The sequence below is a fragment of the Lissotriton vulgaris genome, chromosome 1_1 (genome assembly GCF_964263255.1).
Source record: "Lissotriton vulgaris chromosome 1_1, aLisVul1.2, whole genome shotgun sequence".
Taxonomy (NCBI): domain Eukaryota; kingdom Metazoa; phylum Chordata; class Amphibia; order Caudata; family Salamandridae; genus Lissotriton; species Lissotriton vulgaris.
Genome location: NC_141685.1, coordinates 655,260,965 through 655,283,551, shown reverse-complemented (window position 1 = coordinate 655,283,551; position 22,587 = coordinate 655,260,965). Strand labels below are relative to the sequence as shown.

Below are 22,587 nucleotides of genomic sequence, written 5' to 3'. Positions count from 1 at the left end.
CTGTCCCGTCACTTCTCCTTCTCCTGTCCCGTCACTTCTCCTGTCCAGTTACTTCTCCTGTCCCATCACTTCTCCTTCTCCTGTCCCGTCACTTCTCCTGTCCCGTCACTTCTTCTGTCCTGTCACTTCTTCTGTCCTGTCACTTCTCCTGTCCCGTCACTTCTCCTGTCCCGTCACTTCTCCTTCTCCTGGTCCCTTCACTTCTCCTTCTCCTGTCCCGTCACTTCTCCTTCTCCTGTCCCTCACTTCTCCTTCTCCTGTCCCGTCACCTCTCCTTCTCCTGTCCCTTCACTTCTCCTGTAACTTTACTTCTCCTGTCCCCGTCCCTTCTCCTGCCCCGTCACTTCTCCTGCCCCGTCACTTCTCCTGCCCCTGTCACTTCTCCTGTCCCGTCACTTCTCCTGTCCTTTCACTTCTCCTGTCACTTCTCCTGTCCCGTCACTTCTCCGTCTCCTGTCCCGTCACTTCTCCTTCTCCTGTCCCTTCACTTTTACTGTCCTTTCACTTCTCCTGTCCCTTCACTTCTCCTGTCCCTTGACTTCTCCTGTCCCTTCACTTCTGCCCCGTTCACTTCTCCTGTCCCCGTCACTTCTTCGAGTGGAGTATGGGCACACTTACTTATTTTGCTTGGTGTGCATCAGAGGTTTACTGCAAAATGTGGGGTATTCTAATTTTCTGACTACTCCCTTGGTTGGTGGAGCAGTGAAGGCCGCTCTTTTAGGGAGTGCAAAGGACACTCTCATCACATGCTGCTTCGGGGAATTTTGATTTTCTGGCTTCTCCCCTGAGCAGAGCCTTGCACCTTAAAGGCCACAGGATCGCAGAGGAGGGCTTAAGATCACGTTGTCCTCCAGTTAAAGGGGTCTGGCAGTTTAAAGGAAAACGCCATTCTGTTTATCAAGACCTGTATTTCGAACAATCCCCAACAATAGGCATCCCACGATGTTCCCTTGTTCAATTACGTCTGCTGGGTGTTGAGACTAATATAATATTCGCCGGATTTCCCCTTTAATACATCACGTACCGAGCAGCAAAACACACTTATAAAAACACAGCTTAGAGCACTAAGCAAAATATATATTCCATAAAACGCATTAGAAGAAGCAAGCACCCTCGGGCACGCCTAAGTGTTTTTACAAATATACTGTCCTATAAAAATAGCTTGATTGAATGTAATGCTTTTCCTCGCCTCCTCAGCGTCGTGGTCTTCAGGGTTGTGTTTTCCAAACAGCAGATTACACTGCCCACAGCGCACCTCTCACGCCCCAGCGGGATTGTTTTAAAGTTTTGATTACACATTTGTGGACCCATCTCGTATATTTGTTGCACAACGAGCCATGGCCTGCACCCAGATACCAGAGACACCTCATGCAGATCTCACTGGCATATACTAAAGATAGGCAGCGGGCGGGCGCATTGTCATTCCAAAGGGGATAATCAGCCTCAATCGGAATGACAATGGGCCTGCCCGCAGTCTGTGCGAGCTCAGGGAGGGGCTGCTGCAGCCTCTGGAGTTCAACAGAGAATGCGAGCAGCCCCTGGAAGCTGAAAAAAAGTTACGTTTTTAGTAGGACTATTCTCTCCATCCCGGGATGCTTTTTTCAAAGAAAGAAGTAGGGGAACGGGCTGAAATTATTTTTAGAAGTAGGGGCACGCCGTGCCCTTCCGTCCCCACCCACTTCTACCACTGCCGGTACCCTAAACATTCAAACATTCAACAAAGGAGAAAATTAACCCCATAAACCAAGACTATTTTAGTTATATGCAGCGCACCATATGACAATTTGCACACAACTTGCTGTACCACTAAACGCAAGCGATACATCCATAGAGATTGTATCAACAATGTGTTTGTTCACAATCAAAATGGACAGTTCCATGGACTTTGTCCGAACATTCACAATTTTAAAAGGAAGGCTGACTGTATTTGACAATTATATTAACAGCAGTATTCTAGTGGCTTGTCTGCCAGGTTGAAAAGGAACTACAAAGCGTGGATTGAGCCTGTCTGCATCCAAGGAGCTTCTGACTTCAGGGGGAAATGGCCTGAACAACGATTTTTTAACAATGAGTGGCCTTAATAACGACTCATAAACAACGATCTAGAACTGGACCACAACATCTTCATTCAACAACAAGTGGCCTTAACAACAACTCCAACCTTTAAACACGAAAAAAAATGTAATTAATTTAACCCCTTCGGTGCTTAGGATGGCCCCCGGTCGTCATAAGTCACAGTGGGCGTGTGTGGAGGATGGCCGGGGGCTGTCCAAACCCCGCCCACTCATAAATTCTCCCGCACAGCGGAAGAATTATCACAGCTCTCAAGGGGTTAAAGTAGACTTCGCATGTAAACTATTTTGAATAAACATCTAACAAACGATTTTTATAATTACAGACTAACTTACAGAGACAGTTTTAATTTATCTTATGAGGCCAGTAGATGGCACTGTAGGATTGTTTTCAAATTATGTCTCCCAGGTGGGAGAATCCAGGGAACAGACAATGGGCACAGGGATTTCACTGTCCCTTCCAGGCAAGAAATCTTTGGTGTAGTGTATGTGGGACTCAGGTAGATCGACCTCACCAAGCAACAAAACAAATGAGGGAAATGTGGGCACCCAGCCTGAGGTGTTTAGTTCTAAAGATGCTAGTGATAAAGGCACCCACTCTGACCCCAAGGATGCTATGGTGCAGATGTAAACAACTGAGGCCTCCTCTTAAACAGAGGCAAGTAAGGCGGTCTGTCCCATCCGCAGTATTCTAGATGCCGAAAGTTTGTTGAACAATGAGGGTGCTTCACAAACATCCAATTTTGTATGCTGTGCCATCATTACACTTAATAGAAATACATTCCTTTTTCAATGTTCAATTGTGTCCTGATTTGAATATATTTAAATGAAAATGTCAAGAAAAATCGAAATATTTGAAAGTTGTAATTAATTATTGGGAACATTTATTTAATAAAAGTAGTACTTTAATTTTATGTGTTTAAATGAAGCGTTGTTTTGAACGTAGTGGTAGATTCGGTTTAGATGTAAATGGAATTTTTTATGTGGTTCAGTGAGTCGTGGTTCAATACTTAGTGGTCGGGATTTGGTCGTTGTTCAGCCTTCGTGGTTTAGACACTCGTGATTTCAGAGGTGGTTGTTTAATCATACAACCAACTTCAGGATCACCTCCCTGCCCGCTGCACAAAACCTATGTTTAAGGTCACATGCCCTTTATATAGGTATTTTACTAGCTGTTGCATCTGTGTTCTGACTGGCTCCTGGGGCTAGTACTTCTATTGGACTTAGGCCTTAGAGTTCTGAGTGGTTTATAGTTTTAGGGTTCTGATTAATTCCTATGGTTTAGGTTTCTGTTGAACTTAGGGCTTAGGGATAGAGTTCTGATTGACTGATATATCTAGGGTTCTGATTGGTTCCTAAGGCTTGAGTTTCCATTGGATTTAGGGCTTAGGGTTTAAGCTCTGATTGGCTAATAGGGCTACGGTACTGATTGGTTCCTAGGGCTTACGGCTAGGTTTCTGACTGGTTAGGGTTAGGGCTAGGGTTCCCATTGGCCGAAAGTCATGTGACCTACGAATATTTAACCTTATGGATCAGGGCGTCTATGTCTGGGTGTTGAAGCTAAGGGCAGTTGCCTGTTTGGACCTATTTGGGTTAGGTCAGGACTAGGGCCAGAAATGCTGTCCTTTAAACATTTACCAATCACCACCTTAAACCGTCCTCAACCATAAAAATATTAACACTCACTCAGCAAATGCACACTACTCACTTATAACCAACAAAGCCTTAAACATGACCCACATGCTCCACCATCACCCTCAACCCTTACACTTCCACCCTAAAAAGACGCAAACGAAATATACATGCCACTCTTCACAACTTCACATCTCCATGTCTATTACACAACAAAGCTACTCTACAAAAACAACACAGCTCACCAACTCTCTCTCAAACGCCATCCACACCACCTACACATGCAGACCTAACAAAAGGACTTCAAAACCTGCTAGACGAGGATTAATATACATATAAACAGCATTATTGCTATCTAAATACCAAGCCTAATAATGTACTCCTCAATGAAAGAAAGTAACACTACTGCCAAAACACAATCGCTAGAATGCCTACTAATAAATGCTCAATCACTCTCTAAAAACCAGCACAACATGTATGACCTACTCACTGACACACAACCTGACTTATGGTTCATAACTGAATCATGATTGGGAGATGACATGGCTCCAGTGTTGCATGAAACTTCCTCCAGGCTATTCAACTGGTTCTCAAAATCGCATAGACAAAGGAGTAGGTAGACTAGCTGTTATATTCAAGATAACAATAAATCTCACCAAAACTGACAACATTTCTCTACAAGGTTGTGAGGCCCTCGTGACTAGATGCATCCTTGCTCCAACCTCCGCCTGTAACTTTCTCCTTCTTTACATTCCATGACCTAGTAATCAAACATTTCCAGACCCATTTGTAGACACAGTTAAAAACCTTATGACATTACACACCAACCTGTGCATCCTTAATGACCTAAACATATGGTTAGACAGACCCACTATGCACATCCAAAAACTATCATCACTGGCCAAGACTCACTGAAGCTACATCAGATTGTCCAGAATTCCACACACATCGCTGGACACATACTAGATGTCATTTTTTCAAATCCAGAACAAGTTACCTTTCAAAGGATTACAACCAGTCACATGGTCAGACCACCATCTGGAAGCTTTCCCACTCAAAAAACCACACATCAACATACCTAACGCCACTAAACATGCATCCACCTATCAAGATGGAGCAAACTCAATTTTGAATACTTAAAATATAACTAATTTCCAACACAGATCTAGACCCAATAAATTCAGTTCCTAAACTTAATGAGTGGCTCCATGAAACATTTGATATCCTAATACCACTAAGAACAACAAAACAGGACAAAAGAAACCAAGCACCTTGGAGGAATGCAGAACTAAAAAATAAAAATAAATTCAAAGCTGCAATGCACCTGGCTCAAATTTCAAATTCAAATTCAAAATTTTATTATGTTTTTGGCTCTCAATGAGGGCCACATAAAATAAGTACACAATATACAGATTATACAAACCAAAAAAAACAAGAAGAAAAAAAAAAAGACCATACAGCCGAGCACAAGTAAGGTAACACATCCTGTCATTGGTTGAGTGATCATCAACATCTCCCCATGTATTATTAATAAATATCTAAAAAGCTTTTTAAAAAATTAAAAATTCTGTAGCAAAACATTTCATTTGGCGGACAATAAAGAGCATGGAAAAAAGTTTTTACATTTAAAATTCCTAGTTGTAGACAAATTGGTTTTAACCATTTGAGGCGTAATGGGCGTAGTACAGTACACACAAACAAGACATGGTTACGATCCTGTACAGCATTATGACAGAGATTACACATAGGAAATACACGTACCACTTTGCAAGGAGGAAATTTAGTGGGAGCAGATCATGTCTTAAGAGGAACCATAACCTACGGACTCTGTGAGGAATGTTCCAAGTAAGATATTGTTGGGGCTGCTTTAGTATATATGTATTTAACAGAGATTGACTTTCTCTTTTCCTTGGTTGGGCAAGCATATCCAATTTATAACACAGTTCCCAGGATGCACTTTTTAGTTTCACCTTGAGCTCAGTAGGATCAAGTAAAAACCAGGTGTTTGCATCCAGCTCTAACAAACTTACTGCTTTTCTAAAGTTTTTTACTAGTAAAGAGAACTCATTGAGGTCACCCAAGAGTTCTCTTTTAATAGCTTCTCGTAGGGAACCAGTTTTACCTCTAACCAGACAGGCCACCCATCTTACGAGGGCAATCAACCCCTGAACCCAACCGCTTCTCAGTCCGAATTCCAGCCTGCATGAGGTAACAGAGCAGGCTGTATTAAGAGAAGAGATTTTCCTTAGAACCTTTCCTTCTGTTTTTTGCACAAATCCCCAGTGTTTTAAATCCACTAATTCAATTCCGTATAGGAGAGTAGCAGGTATCTTTGCTTTAAATACATCTAGGAATAGTGTAAAGTGTCTCTTCCCTGTAGCATTGTATATGGAACACAATCCCATGCCATGTGCTAGCGCTTTACGAGAGTTGTGCTCTATATGGGTGGTCTCACTTATATTTGCAGCAATTATTTTTCCTAAGAAGGTGCAGGTTTTGACTACCTCTAATTTCTGTCCACCTAATATCCAGTTATAATTTTCAGACCTGCATTTTTTCTTGCCGAATATGCACATAATTTTGCTTTTTGAGGCATTCATCTTAATATAATGTGCTTCTGCAAATAGATTTAATGCATGCAGGCGGTTAGACAGGCCCTTCGGGGTTAGATCTAAAACAAGTATATCGTCTGCATACATTAGGACCGATATAGGTAATCCTCCAATTTTTGGGGCTAATCCCCCACCAGCTGCTATGCAGGAAGGTAGGTCTGCCGTATATAGGGAAAACAATATAGGGGCCAATATACACCCTAGTTTTAATCCATTCGGGGAAGGGATAGATTGAGAAAGACCCCTTTCACCACCTTGTAGCACCTTACACCATGTGTTGGAGTGAAGAGATTTTACCAATTCTAGTAACTGTACTGGCATGCCCAATGTAGCAAGCTTTTTCCATAGCGTTGGACGATCTACCTTGTCAAACGCCGCGGAGAAGTCAATAAATGCTACATATATACCACCACTTCGGACACGGACATATTTGTCTACAAGCACCTGTAAGGAAGTCAAATTATCAAGAGTACCGTGCTCTTTACGAAACCCTGTTTGCTGCATAGGTAAAATACCATTTGATTCTATCCATTTCATGATTAACAATAAAATACATTTAGCGAAAATTTTCCCTATTGAATCCAGAAGAGCTATTAAACGATAATTCTTAGGATTATCCCGCTCTCCCTTTTTAAATATGGGAATCAAGATACTTCCCCTCCAAGAATTGGGAACTAATCTAGAAGTGAAGCATGCATGAAACACTGGAAGTAGTATCTTACTCCAGGAAGTGACGTCCTGCTTGATTATAGACATGGGCAATTCATCCGGGCCCATAGCTCTGGAAGAGCGCATACTCTTTATCACGGATGCTATGGATTTCTCAGTTGGGAATTCTATGTTATACTCTTCATTCAGGGCTGGCACCAAATTATTATCCTCCACTCCGTTAGAAGCATATAGACTAGATATAAATGTTATCCAGACTTCTTCCGTAATAGAGACTAGAATGGGAGAGGTTCTCACTCCACATCCCTTCCCTATTATAGACCAGAAATCTCTAGATTTGTTATAGGCCGAGGCCTCTCTTAACCTTATCCAGAGAGAGTCTTCTTTTTCTTTTTTTCTTTTGTTTTTTAGTCTATTCCTCCTTCTTTTTAGTAAGGCTAACTTACGCTCATTTTCCCTAGATCTATTAAGGTACTGTTGCCTAACAAGTTTATTTATTTCCTTATTTAAGGATAATAATATGGGTGGAGGGAGTAGGGGATTCTTAGGATTTCTGTTTTTCTTTGCTGTCCTTGTAAGCTTCTGCAAGAGCATTTCAAAGTTAAAAAATTCTGTTCCCTGCCATTCGTCTAGTTCTAATAGAGTTTGGGCAAGAATACTTTGGACATCCCTTGCAGTGCTAGAATCCCAGAAGCATCTTCAAGACTTATGATTAATAGAAATTCCTGTATTAACTAGAGACCAGGACTCAGTCACAGGAGGTCGTAATGAAATTATTATATTAACCATTTTATGGTCACTCAAGGTGGAATGAGAGATCACTATGTCCTGAATGAACGAGAACGTATCATAGTCTGTGATTACATAATCTAAGATGGATTCACCCCTGAATGACCCATGTGTAAACTTAGCTGGAGTGTCAGAAGGCATTCTGCCATTCTCTATGAGCCCCTCTACCGAGCTCAGTTCCTCTAGTAAAATCTTTCCTCTTTTGTTAGTTTTTATTTTATTGGGAAATACAGATTGTGGTATATTATATGCTTCTTCCTTAGATTTGTTTCTAAATATATCTAAACTTAGGTTAGACACTTTACTATTTAAGTCACCCATAAGTAGGATATATGGGGGCTCAGCAAGCTCTGGCTCAAAACATATAACATTCAAGACAAACGTCCCCTACACAAACTTAACAGAATATACAAGTCAACAATCAAAAAAGGTAAAAAAGGTACTATTCAAACAGAACATTCTAAATGTGCAAACATAGACTTTTATTAAAATCTCACTAAATTTAGTAACCCCAGGTGCATAGAAGTAACTCATCTCATGGCTCAAGAATTTACTGGCAAATTATTACAGAACCAACTCAGACATGTTGGACTCCTATTCAAAACAAAGGTAAACCACCAACAACAACCCATTTCCAAAATGCCCTCCAAGAGTAGGCTAACCCACCATCTACATTCCTTCAAACAACTATCACAAAGTGAATTACGGTTTTGGTCAAAGCAAGCCGACCTGCCGGATGCTTTTCTGTCCCTTGTCCACCCCAAATCTTCAGGAACATTCTTTAAACTACCTCTGCCTGCACACCAGTAAGAAAAATCATCAATATATTTTCAACTACAGGAATCTTTTCATAATACATAAAAATGGCATACATACACCTAATGTTAAAGAAAAAAACCTAGACCAGCATGACCCAAACACCTAAAGACCGATTACACATGAAACCCTTCCTGGGCAAACTGATAGAAAGAGCAGCTTTCGCTCAGATGTCACAATTCGTTAAAGACAACTCCCCATACTTTCAGACTTCTAAACAGGATGCTATGCAGTAAGAGGCACAGAATCTGCCCTCATCGCCATCTAGGTTGACCTTAAAAACACAGTAGACCTGAATGGGGTCTCTGCCCTACTTCTCTTGGACCTTTCGGCTGCCTTCAGCACAGTGACCATGACACTCTAATCCAAAAACCTTATGAAGCTGGCATAGAGGGAAATGCTCTCAACCGGATCACATCGTACCTTAAAAACAGGACAAATGTCACCCACGCTCCCCCTTTCTCATCCAAGCCATGCTTCACAAGCACAGAGGTCCCTCAAGGCTCTATCCTCTCACCCCTGCATTTCAATATCTAAATGAAGCTATTACCTGCAATGATCAATTAATTTCAGCACACATGCTATAACTTTACAGATGAGACACCAAGACTCCTTAAACTGAAAAGCCCCAAAGACATTGGAAACTCAACAATCTTCAGATGCCTCATAGCTGTTGTTAAGTGGATGATATGAAGCCACCTCAAATTGAATGCTTCCAAAACTGAAATACTCACATGTGGTGATTAGGAAAATCATGACCCGCTCTGCACCTGGCCTGATGATCAAAGACCGCCTCCTAAAGTGTCTAAGGAAATAAGATACGTTGGAATAACCATGGACTCTAAATTAACAATGAATTCCCCTATGGGCAAGTTAGCAAGATCAAGCTTAATTACTATGAAAACTCTGCTACGCCTCTTCCCCTACCTAGGATTTCTGCTCAAGGTTCAAGCTACTATTTCTCTTGTACTGTCTAAACTTGATTACACCATTTGTCTCTATCATGGATCATCTTTATCAACTCTGGAAAAACTACAATAAATTCACAACACTGCCTCCAGACTACTACTACATGTAAGGCCTCAAGCCCTCATCTCCCCTGCCTTGAGTGCCTTTCAATGATTATCGGTTGGCAGAATATTCACCTTCAGGCTGCATTGTATCCCCCACAAAACAATGCATGGAACAGAAACACTTTTTATCAGGAATAATATCACTGAATACACACAAAAAAGGAACCTCCACTCAAGATTGGCACCTCGCCTCAAAACCCCAGTATGCAAGATACAAATCATGGGTATTACAACTTTCTCTGTTCAAGCTACCAAACTATGGAATTCTTTACCCCAAACATAAGAGCTGTGGATAACTATCTCAAGAGATGTCTCTTTCCTACATGACCGCCACACTCAAAGACAAATGTACTTAATTTGCATGTGTATGTAAATATGTATGATTTGCTTGTATGTATGTATTTAGTTATGTGGATTTCTTGGTACAAATACATATATTATTTCTTATGGGTTAAAAATATTTTGATATTCTTCAGATCTATCACAATTTTTAAATAAGATCATAACAATGATATTTATAAGTTCTTCACCATTGATATATTGAGGGAAATATAAAAATACAATAAATATGTAAAATAAAAAACAAACAATTAAATTAGCTTACTAATTATTACTTTACTCCAAAAAAAGGAAGAAAGAAAAGCCTTCAACTCCCTCCAATGCACTACTCTGTCTTATCCTATACCTCTTTCAATATATCCTATGCCCCCACCCTCTGACTCATCCCAAACCTCATTCTTTTACTATGATCTCCCTAAGATCATTTCTTAACTCATTCCGTCTTCTATACCTCCTTGACACAACCCAAACCTCAGTCTACTACTGTGATCTCCCATATAAACCATTCTAGGTTTTCACTCCTTAACTCACCCCAAAACTCCAGGTAACTAGTGTGATTTCCAAAAAGACACTTCCTATATTCTTCCCTCCTGTATCCCTTTTAAGGTTGAGCCTAGCGGCAGCCCCCAATCGCTGCTCACTCTGCGAGACTGCTGAAGTAGAGTATGCAAGAGAAGCCAGTGCCCACTCTCTGCCTACATTTTTCATTGGCTTGTGTCGTCTTTCGTAAATGATGCCTTCGGATTCGTTAATCGGCTTGTTAAGCCCTCCTTAGTACGGCCTTGTCTTCATTTGTAACCTCCCATTGCTACCGGCCCCTTTACTTGGGTTGTTGCACGGAACCTGTAAATAATCAGATGGTCGCGTAGCTCATAATTACAGATATGAAGTGACCAACATAACTGAATTGAGTGTACAGAACACTGAAAAACTGCAACATATTAATAATGAACATTGATACGTGAACATCAGTACATGAGTGGCTGCACTTAACATAATGTGCCGAATAAGTGGAATATGCTAGAATCACTACATCACATCAAAATATGCCTATCTACCCTATAGGTGGGTGAGCATGTATAGAGAATGCAAAAAACATAAGCTCAACCACCAGAGCAAATATGTATATTGCAGACCACATATGCGATGATGCAATAGGCTCATGACCAACCTATTTAACAAACATGCTCAAAACAGATAAAAAACATATGGAAAAGGCTGATGTAGGAAGAAATGCATACAAATGCAGGACCTGGAGAAAAAAGTCATAGTTGCAGTAGCCATAGGGGGTCAGAGGAAAGAGGAAAATTCAAGTTTGTCATTTATCTCTTAAGGCATGAGAGTGTCCAAACGGTGTATCCAATATGTCTCATGTTGAGGCAGATATTTAAACATTTCCCTATCAACATTTTTTCTGGGATGTACTGCATTTGATTGAAGTTCCTCTCGGGAGATATATGAAGTTTGCTTAATAAAAAATTATTTTTTGAGCCATCATAAGCACCTCTTACAGTATTATTTGGATGCTGTTTACTTCTGGATGTGATCTTTGGGTCTTTATTTTTGCTTTTTTGTATTCACTTACCTGTGATATCTGATTACTTGTATAGAAACATATAGAACACTCAACCGGAGTGCTTATGAGTAGTGAACTTGAAGTCTATGACCATTGTCCTAGTTTTTCCACTTTTAGAGAGTGGACATTTCTCTGAACTTACGGCTTAATATGCCTGACAGGCTGTCCAATACACTTCTGGGTTGTGCTGGGTGACAGCTACATTTGAACATTCCCTCTAAATAGCCACAACACAGGCCACTCAGCTGCACCTGCATTCATCTACATTCAGATGTGTCTTCCTGGGCTGGGAGGGATCAGAGTGGCTCACATCCCACTTGAATAGGTAGTGTCCTGCCCACACACAAGGTACTGATAACTCCCCACCGATAGCCTGGCAGACAGGACTGGATTGAAAGAGATCCTTGTGCACTTCAGAGAACTCCTTTGAAGTCCCCCCTACAACAAATACACTTTTCAGTATAAGTACTGGGGCTCTTAACCCTAAAAACAGACACTGCGAGGGATTTGCAATCAGACACTGCTGGCAGTACTTATGCATATTGCCCAAAAGACTGCTGTGCTTTCAGGAGGGTCTACCACTTTTCTATTTGATTTGCTGTGTTGCCCATCTGCTTTCTGAATGCTGTGCTAAAGGAGGGACTGGCTCTCTGTGACCTGTTTTCATGTCCTTGCTTGTTGCCGGCCACCTTTTGTTGTACTTTGAGTATTCTCCAAGTGCTTGTTGGCTTGCCCTGTTCCTAAAAGTCTCAGGATTGCCACAGAGGTTTTTGCTGTACCAGTGCTTCCCTGCTTTGAGTCTAGCAGTTGAAACCTCCTCAGACTCCGTGCTTCACTTCTCTAAAGAAAGCGCTCCAACGTAGGAGGCCAGTGCTCTGTGCACCCCTTGTCTGTGCCCTGCAAGGGGAGACTTCAGATGAGAGCAGCCACTAGGGCTGAGTGCTGATCTGATCAGCTGTATTCCTTTTGAATGAGTTTCCTGGCCAACGTGGAGTGCAGCGACTATGTCATCCCATCCCCAGCTGCCTTGGGCCAATCGATGGGGAGACTCTCTTCCCTTGTTCTTAGCGCTTGGAGCAGGTACAGATTCAGAGCAGACCTTGGAGGTCCTAGCAACAACGTGCTCCCACTGACAGGCGGCGGAGTCTGCCTCAGTAGCGGGCCATGTTGTTGCAACTCCTCTGTTGTTTGCCCCTGGTAGTCTAAGTTGGTCAGCGATACTGTGAATACCCAATCCAACGTGAGTGTTCTTTCTGCACTCCAGAGTTTGCTAATCTTGCATGTCTGCCTACTTTAAACAACACGCTTTGAACGCAAGTGTCTCTTCGACAATCAAGAACTATTTAACACCGTTATTCTTGGTATTCTTTTAATGTGCACATTTTGAGAAATAGACAGCTATTTTTATAAACCCTTTGTGGAGTCTTTCTTTAGTGTATTGATTGTGTTACTCTGTGTGTGTGTTGCATGAATACTTTACATATTGATAAACCTGACTGCTCTGTGCCAAGCTACCAGAGGGTAAGCACAGGTTATCTTTTAGTGTGTACCTTGCGAACCCTGCTTAGATTGGCGGTTCCTGCCTGGCCTGGGTTAAAACCTCAGCCAACCAGGAATTCCACTTCTAACAGAGATGTTTTCGTTCTTCTCACAGACTCTGCCACTACTGCTCTTTACTCAATGCTGTAGTAGCTTAGCAGTAGGGCTTTAGGATTGCCAACCTACCCAGCAGCCCTGGCAATCTATTGAACTGGGTTCTTTTTCAGAAGTACCCCACATGTCCTCTCTGCTTGACGCCAGAGACATATAGACAGGAACAAGGACACATATGGGCAGAGTAAGTGAGGGAGGAGAACAAATAAGATGAGCTAACAGAAAGAGGAATATGGTTAGAGTGGCAGAACCAGAGAGGGGAACAGTGAGAGGAACAGGTACAATGAGGGACAGGGATACAGGGAGCGGGACAGAGCAGAGATAGATGCAGGGCTACAAAGAGACATGGAGAGGGAAATGAAAACAGGGAGAGATTAGAGGACAGAGAGTAGGGACAGACTGATGGAGCAAAAGGAACAGGTACACAGGTACAGATGGACTAGAAAGAGACTGAGACAAGAAAAGAGGCACAGGACTGCAGACCGAGAGATATACAGGGGGGTATGCACTGAGAAGGGGTGCAGAGAAAAGAGAGAAAAACACCCAGGTACAGAGACAGGGTAGGAGGAACTCAAACAGAGTGACAGAGACAGATGGACGAGAGAAAAGAAAAAACAGGGACAAGTCAACAGAGAAAGGGATAGAGACTGCGGGCCAGAGAGAGTGACACAAGGACATGGGAACAGAGAGGTATAGATATGAAGAGTATGACAAGGACTAGTAACAAAGCACCAGAAAAACATGGACGCAGAGAGAGACAGAGACAGAGAATGTCAGCGATGAATGGACTGAGACAAAGAGCTAGATTAATTAGGTAATAGTAAGAGTAAAGTGGAGTGACATTAAGTAGGAATACGTTGAAGAAACATTGGAGTAAAATTGAGTAAAAATCAGCTTAAGTAGAAATAACTGGGTGTAAGAGCAGCTACTAATAATAAGAGGAAGCATGACTACATATATGTGGACGTTTGAGTAGGGTTAAATGGACATAAGTAGGAGTAAGTGCAAAGAAGTAGGAGTAAGGGAAGTAAGGCGGGGAAGCCAGGATTAATTACAAGAGTAAAAGTGCAGGTGGTGAAAATATTAGTAAGAGTAGTAATATAGGAGTGTGCATAGAAGAAGTCTGTAGAGATAAGTGTAACAATGTGAGTTGGAGTAAGATTAAGTTTATCTGTAGGAGTATGTAGGGGTAAGTATTTGAGTAACAGTAGGACGAGGCCAGAGTTTATAAGTAGGATTAAGAGCAGGAGAAAGAGTAGGTGTAAGTAAGTGCAACAGTAGGCTTAAGTAGGAATAATTGTACAAGTAACTGGAAGCAAGTATAGGTTTAAGAGCAGGAGTAAATATGAGATGATATGAAGGAGTAGAAGTAGACATTATTGAGAGTAAGAGGAAGTATGAGTGTGAATAGGAGAAAGATGGACTGAGTATGACAAAGTAGAAGTAAGTCATAGAAAGATTGCATGTAGGAGTAAGATCAGGAGGAGTAAAAAAGGATTAAGCAGGTGTATTGTGAAGGAATATGTAGGAGTCAGTCGAAGTAAAAGAAGGATTAAGAGTAGTGCTTATTAGTAGCATTTCTAAGTAAGTAAGAGTAAGACTAAGAATACCTAGGAGTAAGTAGCTATTAGACCTATTAACGTGCTTGTGCTCTCTCCTTAAAACATGGTGAAATTAGCCTACTCATAATTCACACATTTAATTTACTTGTAAGTCCCCAGTAAATGGTACTACCTGTAGCCAGGGCCTATCAATTAAATGCTGCTGGTGGACAGCAGCATACATTATGCCACCCACTAAAGTAGCACTGAAAAACACATCTCAGGTCTGCAAGTGCAGCCTGTAGTGCAGTTGAAACTGCCATTTGGACTTGACAAAATAAGGCTTTTGCCAGGCCTCAATCTTTATTTTTAATTCTTATTATCAACCCTAAGGAAGGCCCTTAAAAAGTAGAACATGTGTGTTTGAGTTTTACATGTCGTAACAGTGAAAAACTCCTTATGTCGTTTTTTGCTGTTGTAAGGCCATCTTTCACATAGACTAACACTGGTTTACCTTATTATACTTAATACAAGCTAACTTCAGTTTGGGAACAGGTAGAGGAATTTTGTTGTCACTCAAATGTAATGTAATTTAAAACCCTCTTTGATTATAAAGTCAGATTTTTTGTTATAATTTTGAAAATACAACTTTTATAAATGTTTCTGCCCAAATCAACTGTGCCATTCTACCAGTGTTCTGGGTCACATAACTCGGAATAGCTCTGTAGTTGTGGGTCATTGTGTATTGCCTCCAGACAGCGAGACAGAGGAAGTGTGAGGGGAGAATGTCTTTCTGACAGAATGGCTGGGAGGAGCTTTACGCTCCCATTATTGCACTTACAAGGTCCCTGCCTGTAAAATACACTAAGGAACCTGACACCAGGCCTGCCATTGACTTTGTCACCTATGCAGTTTGGATCTAGGACCAGTGGAAGGGAAAGAACTGACCGGAACCAGTTTTACAGGTAAGTCAGAGAATATCCTCACACAAAGACTGTCACCAGTTATAAAAGTGGGTCCTTCAGAACCTCTCATAGGAACACTTCTGGACCTGTGGAAGATTCAGAAGAAAGACTGCCTGACTGTCTGTGCAAGAGGGACTGGCCTTCTGATTTAGGAAAGGACTGGACATGAATGCCTTAGCCCTGACTACCCACAGTGACTCCAAGCGGCGCAATAAGCTTCCAGGGGCCTTCTTGCAATTGCTCAGCTGACCATTCCCAAATGAACCTGCATGAGCCCTTCTGCTGGCCTCTACTGGAGTGAGTACTGATCCCCAAGAAGTAATCCCCAGGTACTGGACCCACCGCTGACATTAGTGATAACTCCTCCTGAAATAAGGGTGAAGTTACAGACGTTTTGGGCTCTTTGTGACTGAAAATTGACCTCTTCGCTCCAAGAATCGACTGCCCATGATGACTGCTCCAGTTGTACCTTCTCTTTGCACCAAAAGTGTCCGTCTGTGATGACCTGCAAAACAAAGTCCAGTGGCGACCGGCTCTTCATGCTACAGCAACGAACGTCAACGAAGCTCAACCTGCTCCTCTCTCCGTCAGCCTGCTCCTTGCGGCACCCGCCAAGGCGAAAGCCACCCTTCGAGCCTGATTTGAGAAGGTAACTTTCCAGCAAATCCAAACTGGTTCCTGTATCTGACCCACATTCCATCATGGTCATCCTAAACTTATGACTTTTCTGTGGACCAGTGTGATCAGATAGCCTAAAGTGACACGTTGAGCTTCTTGGCTTTAGTTTCACCTAAAACTTTAAAAACTCATATCGCCAGTTCCACTGATTGATGTTATAAAAGTATACTCTATTTTTCAAAATTCGATTTTTGTTATTGTGTTGTTCTTTCACTTTATTTATGTTAGTGTGCTTCATAAATACTATACATATTGCTTCTAAGTTAAGCCTGACTGATTTTATGCCAGACTACTAGAGGGTTAAGCACAGGTTTATTTAGTGCATTTAGTGGTTAAAGCCAAGGTTTGTGTCTGTTATTTGAGTGGGTCTTCCAACTGTCTCAACTAGTAACCCAATTTCTTACTGCAGCATTAAGTAAAAATAAGAGTAGAAAGTATGTAAGTGGGAGCTAGAGTAAGTAGAAGTAGGATCAAGCAGTAAGAGCATCGGTACGTGGAGGTTGGTTCCAAGGGATACTCTTTTTACACAGTACTGATTTAAATCAAATGTAAGTCAATCTAAATATTATGAATCTTTTCAAATTAACGGTGTGCTGTCTAAATGTTTTTACTGCTTAGCTCAAAGGTGGACTCTTTCACTGTACGCATAGCCAAAAGAAACAAGCATTTGCAATGCAATAGGTCTTGCATTTGCAAGAAATAGAGCAATTGGAATTATAAATGTTAATGTCTTTTATATATGTGTTTTGGTTTAGATATATATATATATATATATGTCTTTTATATATGTGTTTTGGTTTAGAGTGGAGTGAATGTATGTTGCTTGGAGTGGAATTATGTGATTTGAAATGGAATTGTTAGTTGTGGAATTGTGTGCAGTGGATTTGTGTGGTGTGCAGTGTATTTGTGTAGTGGAATTATGTGACATGGTTAATAGATAGGGGTGAGAGCTGCACAGAATATATAGAAAGGAAGATAGAGAGGGATAGGTAGTTTGTACATGAAGTGGTGAATAAACTCTAGATTGAGGAGCAGAAAGAATGTGTGAGAAAGAGAAAGAAGCAGAGAGTAGGCCAATAGACACATAAAGAATGTATGCAGAAGAGACCCTAAGAAACGGGGAAGAGCGTGGGTTTAAGGGATGGAAATGTTCATGATTAATAGATAGGGGTGAGAGCTGCACATAATATATAGAAAGGAAACTAGAGAGGGATAGGTAGTTTGTACATGAAGCGGAAATGAACTCTAGATAGAGGAGGAGGAGCACAAAGCAGCGAGTAGGCCATAGACGCATAAAGAGTGTATGCAGAAGAGACCCTAAGAAGCAGGGGTGAGCGTGGGTTTTACGGTGTGAAAATATTCAAAAGGCATGGGAAAGAAATGTGCTGGAAGATCTGAAGTGAACTAATATGAGAGTGGCGGGAAGAGTGCATGAGAGAACGAGAGAGAGGTGTAAGAGAGGGACGATATGAAGGGGCACCCAGAGGGTGAGGTGAGGCAAGAGGTGGACTAGGAAGATAGCATGTGTGCCAGTAGGGTGAGATGATAGGGGGTGGTGAAATTAGGAGAATAGAGGGGGTAGTGTCAGTGTAATGAGAGGGGCAGTGGCACATGGGACACAAATATGTATATTTGTTCTCCTGATGACTTTTGAGCATGGTGTACAGTTAGTTTATGCATAGCAGAATTGAAATCTTAATTTATTAGCAAAACACTTTGAAACAGCTCTTAGTCATATAAGCACACTGGACTTTTTATAAGTAGAAATTTGGTATCACAGTAGTATAAATGAACGGATGATTTGAGACTTCATGCCAGAAAGAAATGCCAAGCGTATTAAAAGAATTAACGGTACCTCAGCCACGACAGTTGAGGTTGAATTTGTCCAGAGTAGGATATGCAATGGGGTGAGAGGGAGGCCAGGAGTGAACTTGGGTGGGGAGGGCTGGAAAAAAAGAAACTTTTAGGACTTCTTTTCAGACAAATGGGTCTTACTGGTGGACCTATCAGAGACCATCTCTTCCAATTGCATAAGAAAACGCATGCAGCCAAGGTAAATATTCATCACTGCCACGGGAGATCAGCTATAACCACACAATCCAAATAGCATAACAATGAAAAACTAACTATGTTATATTAAAGTTAAAGGTCAGTATGAAGGCCAGTATTAGGCATCCTTTAAAAATAGCCAACTTACTTACGAAAGGCACATGATATGCAGTAAATGTGCCAAAACAGTTACGATACGGAGGCAGAAAACACTGGCTCAACCAAACGGCAAGGAATGTAACCCTCGTAGTTCCTATAAAAATAGAAAAGCAACAAACTAAATAAAGTGACATTCGCAGTAATCTAACAAACACTCTGCCACATTCAAATTTACATATGAGCTCCTTACTTGACAACCCAAATTAATGGTAGCAGATGGTCAATGTATCCCGCAAGTCCATCCGTCCAAATGGCATCTAAAAAACACAGGCCAATTTAAGTAACCAGGTAAGGTATTTGGTAGAGCTAATCAACCAGTCGCAGCAAGTCTAGTGGGGAATTGTAGTGCCTCCATTTATTATATACATTACTGAAATTCTGGTACTAATCATCCAATCACGGCAACCATGGAAAGATATTCTGTAATGCCTCAATGCTTTGTATACATAACTCAGACCAAATAAAAAATAAAATGCGCGTTGTCTCTTAAGTGGTAAACAATTTGCATACGTACAGTTAAGTTAAGCCCGGAAACCAAATTAAATGCTATAATGCATGCTTATTGTAGGTGGCGTAACCCACTTTTCAAGGCTAACTGAGAAAACTCCTAACCCGTGCACCGAGGTAGGAGCATGTGACATCCAGCAACCATTCTGAGACATGTAATGCTCATATAGACAGAACAACTCAAGTCATGGGCAAGCATACCCAACTCTGTCACCTTAATATTAAAGGACAACTGTGACAAGGGCACCACCAACAAAGAAAATGTAAATACAACGGCTACCACATCAGTCATAAATTTAAGAGACTCAGCAAAAATCGAGCGCATTAAGACCTGGCCTTCCCTCAAGTTGAACAAGAGCTATTGGCATTGTAAATATAAAAGCAGGCACCAAGTTAAACTTAAAGCGAAGCGGCCATGTTGTAAATTTGAAAGCGGGCGCTGTGCTAAACATAAAGTGCAGCGCCCATGTATGTCAAAGCTATGTGCGGTGGCCCATGAAGTATCTGCTGTGGCTAATCATTATCATGAAATAAAATAAGTAGTCCCCAAAGGAACTGATAAAAATGTACAGCGTAGGTAACCTGTACTTAGTTTGTGCTGCCTTGGCAGAAAACAGAAAGTCTGTATGGATCCACGAAGCAATAAGGAGCTAGGACAGATAGTCAATGCAGGATTGAACCAATCCCAAGCAGCAGGAGGGATTGCACTCCGTACAGTGATTACAGCAGGTCTTCCAGACAGTGCAGGCGTACTGCTTAGGCTCGACCTAAAAGTTATGACTTGTCAATCAGTGGGCTGGACTGGGCTTACTGGGCTGGGCTTAGCTTACTGGGCTGGACTTGTGAGTAACATGGTTGGACTGAAAGTCAATGGGCTTGAATCTGGGTTTCTAGGTTGGGCTGGTAGTGAGAGATTTCACTTGATTAGATTGATAGCCCTGAACCGGACAAGAAGTTACTGGGTCAGGAATCCATAGGTTTTTAGGTTGAAAGTAGCATTCACTGGACTAGGTCAGGAAGTCATGCGTCTGAGCTGGCAGTGATGCTTGAATATGAGTTGCTTGGATTTGTCGGGAATCCATGGACTGAACTGGCATTCATAGTGCTGCACTGGGTGGATGAAGGGGCCACGTTATTTGTCCGTTAGCTGGGGTTGGACTTACTGGCTAGATCTGGGTATCACAGGGGCGGGTTAGGGATCACTAGCCTGAGTCTTTCGGTCCTCCTTAATAAGTAGAATTTTGTACCAAGTAGGTAAGGGACAGAGGACTGCAGTTTGTATAAACGACAAGATGATTGTCGAGTTTTTCAGGCACCCTTCCTCTCTAGAAAATGAAAATTAATGCATCCCAAGACAACTGATAGCGTTCCTCACACCATGTTTGAAAAGTAAATGTGGCAGCAGGGAAGTTGCTAGCTCCTCCCTTTCCTCTTTGGCTAGCACGACCTTGTGGAACATGGAAACCTGGGTTAGTTCACAGATGACCTGATGCACTCTTTGGAGCCGTGAGCAGGTCACGCAGAAGTTGCACTGGAACTTGGGGTTTGAGAGGTGCTTCAACACCCCCAGGTAGCATTAAAAAATGACAAATGGTGATTGAGCAATAAAGCGGACCTTTAAGTTTTTTCTTTTCGGCATAATTTGTTGTGTTTAGAAAGATCGACTATTAACTGACACAATGCCCCTAATTATTTTAACGTGCATATGTGTTTTGTTTTCATTTCTCTGGTGGGAAAGTGAGTAGATTCTCTAACTTTAAACTATTGACAATCTACAGCAAATCTTATCTTAAGGTTTAGGGTGCTGGCGTCCCAAGGTAGCGATGCCCTAAAAGTTGGGAACACACTCAAACTCACTAATGTGTTACTATTCATAAACGTCTCCACAACGTATTCCTACAACCTATTCCTACTTTGTGAATGAAGATGAGGGGCTAGATTACTACTTTTTTTGTGTTGTTGCTAATCGTGGATTCCACAAGCTTCCAGTGGTTGATACCCAAAGCCCTTAATCATTAATACTAACCCCATTTTGGGATTGAGAAACGTTTTTCAGAATCGCAGAATGGGTTTTGCGAGTCATACCAAATTGCAGCCTGGAATGTGTGAGAAAGGGGCAGTCCTTCCAAATTGCAAGTTGGTGTTGTATGTATCAGGGCTCTGATATAGTAAGATTTGATAGATTACAAAGCAGCAAGACAACTTGCTGCGCTGTGTCTAATGGAGAGAGCAGGAATGCGCCATAATTCCTAACCTATGGCATACTCCTGTTCTCTCCGTGCTGGTGCACTTCTGGCTGCCAAGCGCTGAGGAAGGCACCCTTGAGCCTAGATGCAAGGGTGCCTGTGTTACAGGCAGTGGTGTTTTTGTGCAGAAAGGAACACCCTCTTGCACAAAACAATACTCAGATGCATTTCCTCTTTCTATGTGTGCTGCAGGATTCAGAAAGAGAAAGTAACTGGAAGAAATAAAAATATTTCTCCTTGTGACTCTTCACCTGGGAATGCATAGCATTTTGATGCAATTCTAGTTTTGCTAGTCCTAGTAAACCTGGGAATTCACCAAAAGCCATGGGTGGATGCATGGGAACTCCCACTCTCCTCCCATGGAAAGCCTCCCTGCTGCAAGGCAACGCAAGGCAGAAGCTTGCACTGCCTTGCGTTACTCTAGTAAAAGAGAGAGGGACCCCACTACCAAAGGGATGGGGTGCCAAATAGACTGTCAGGTCAAACAAGAAATCCCTTTGGGACACCTTTTTGTAGTGACACAACGTTCAACAAACAGTAAATACAAAGACAAATAAAATGACACAATACTGTACGCAGAACACGAACGAAATTATGAAAAATCCTGAACAATTTATTACACGGTGCAATATTAAAACATAATATTTCAACAATAAAAATAACGGGGAAGAGTATTAAAAAAGGAAACATAGAATCCTATTAGTAAAAAAAGGAGTTGAAAACAGAAAATTAAATTCCGCGAAGACGTCAGAATTATTTTCTAGAACCTATATTATACAATCCTCCTTTTGTCGAACACTGTCAAGCAATTGTTCAGGATTTTTCATAATTTCGTTCGTGTTCTGCGTACAGTATTGTGTAATTTTATTTGTCTTTGCATTTACTGTTTGTTGAACGTTGTGTCACTACAAAAAGGTGTCCCAAAGGGATTTCTTGTTTGACCTAACTGCCTTGCGTTACTCCAGAGTTTCTATGCAACTCAGAGCTACAGATGGTTGCGCTGAGTGGCGTTTTAGAACTGACTTACGGGCTTGGGTTGCCAACAGTGATGCAAGCCCCTGATAAATATGGGCTCAAGTTTGCAATCTCAATTCCAGTTCCAAACCACTGGTCAGTTACTGACTGCAAATTTAGGGGTAGTAACTGATACTCAAAGGGCGGCAGCTTTTAGTGAGGTAGACAGTTATCCTATGGATCATGTCCTACTATCA

The 22,587-nt window shown here is 41.6% G+C and overlaps 1 protein-coding gene across 1 annotated transcript in view; it reads left to right on the top strand.

Moving 5' to 3' along the window:
- Positions 1 to 22,587, top strand: part of TTLL7 (tubulin tyrosine ligase like 7) — a 1,104,754-nt gene that overhangs the window by 1,052,280 nt on the left and 29,887 nt on the right. The window lies entirely within an intron of this gene.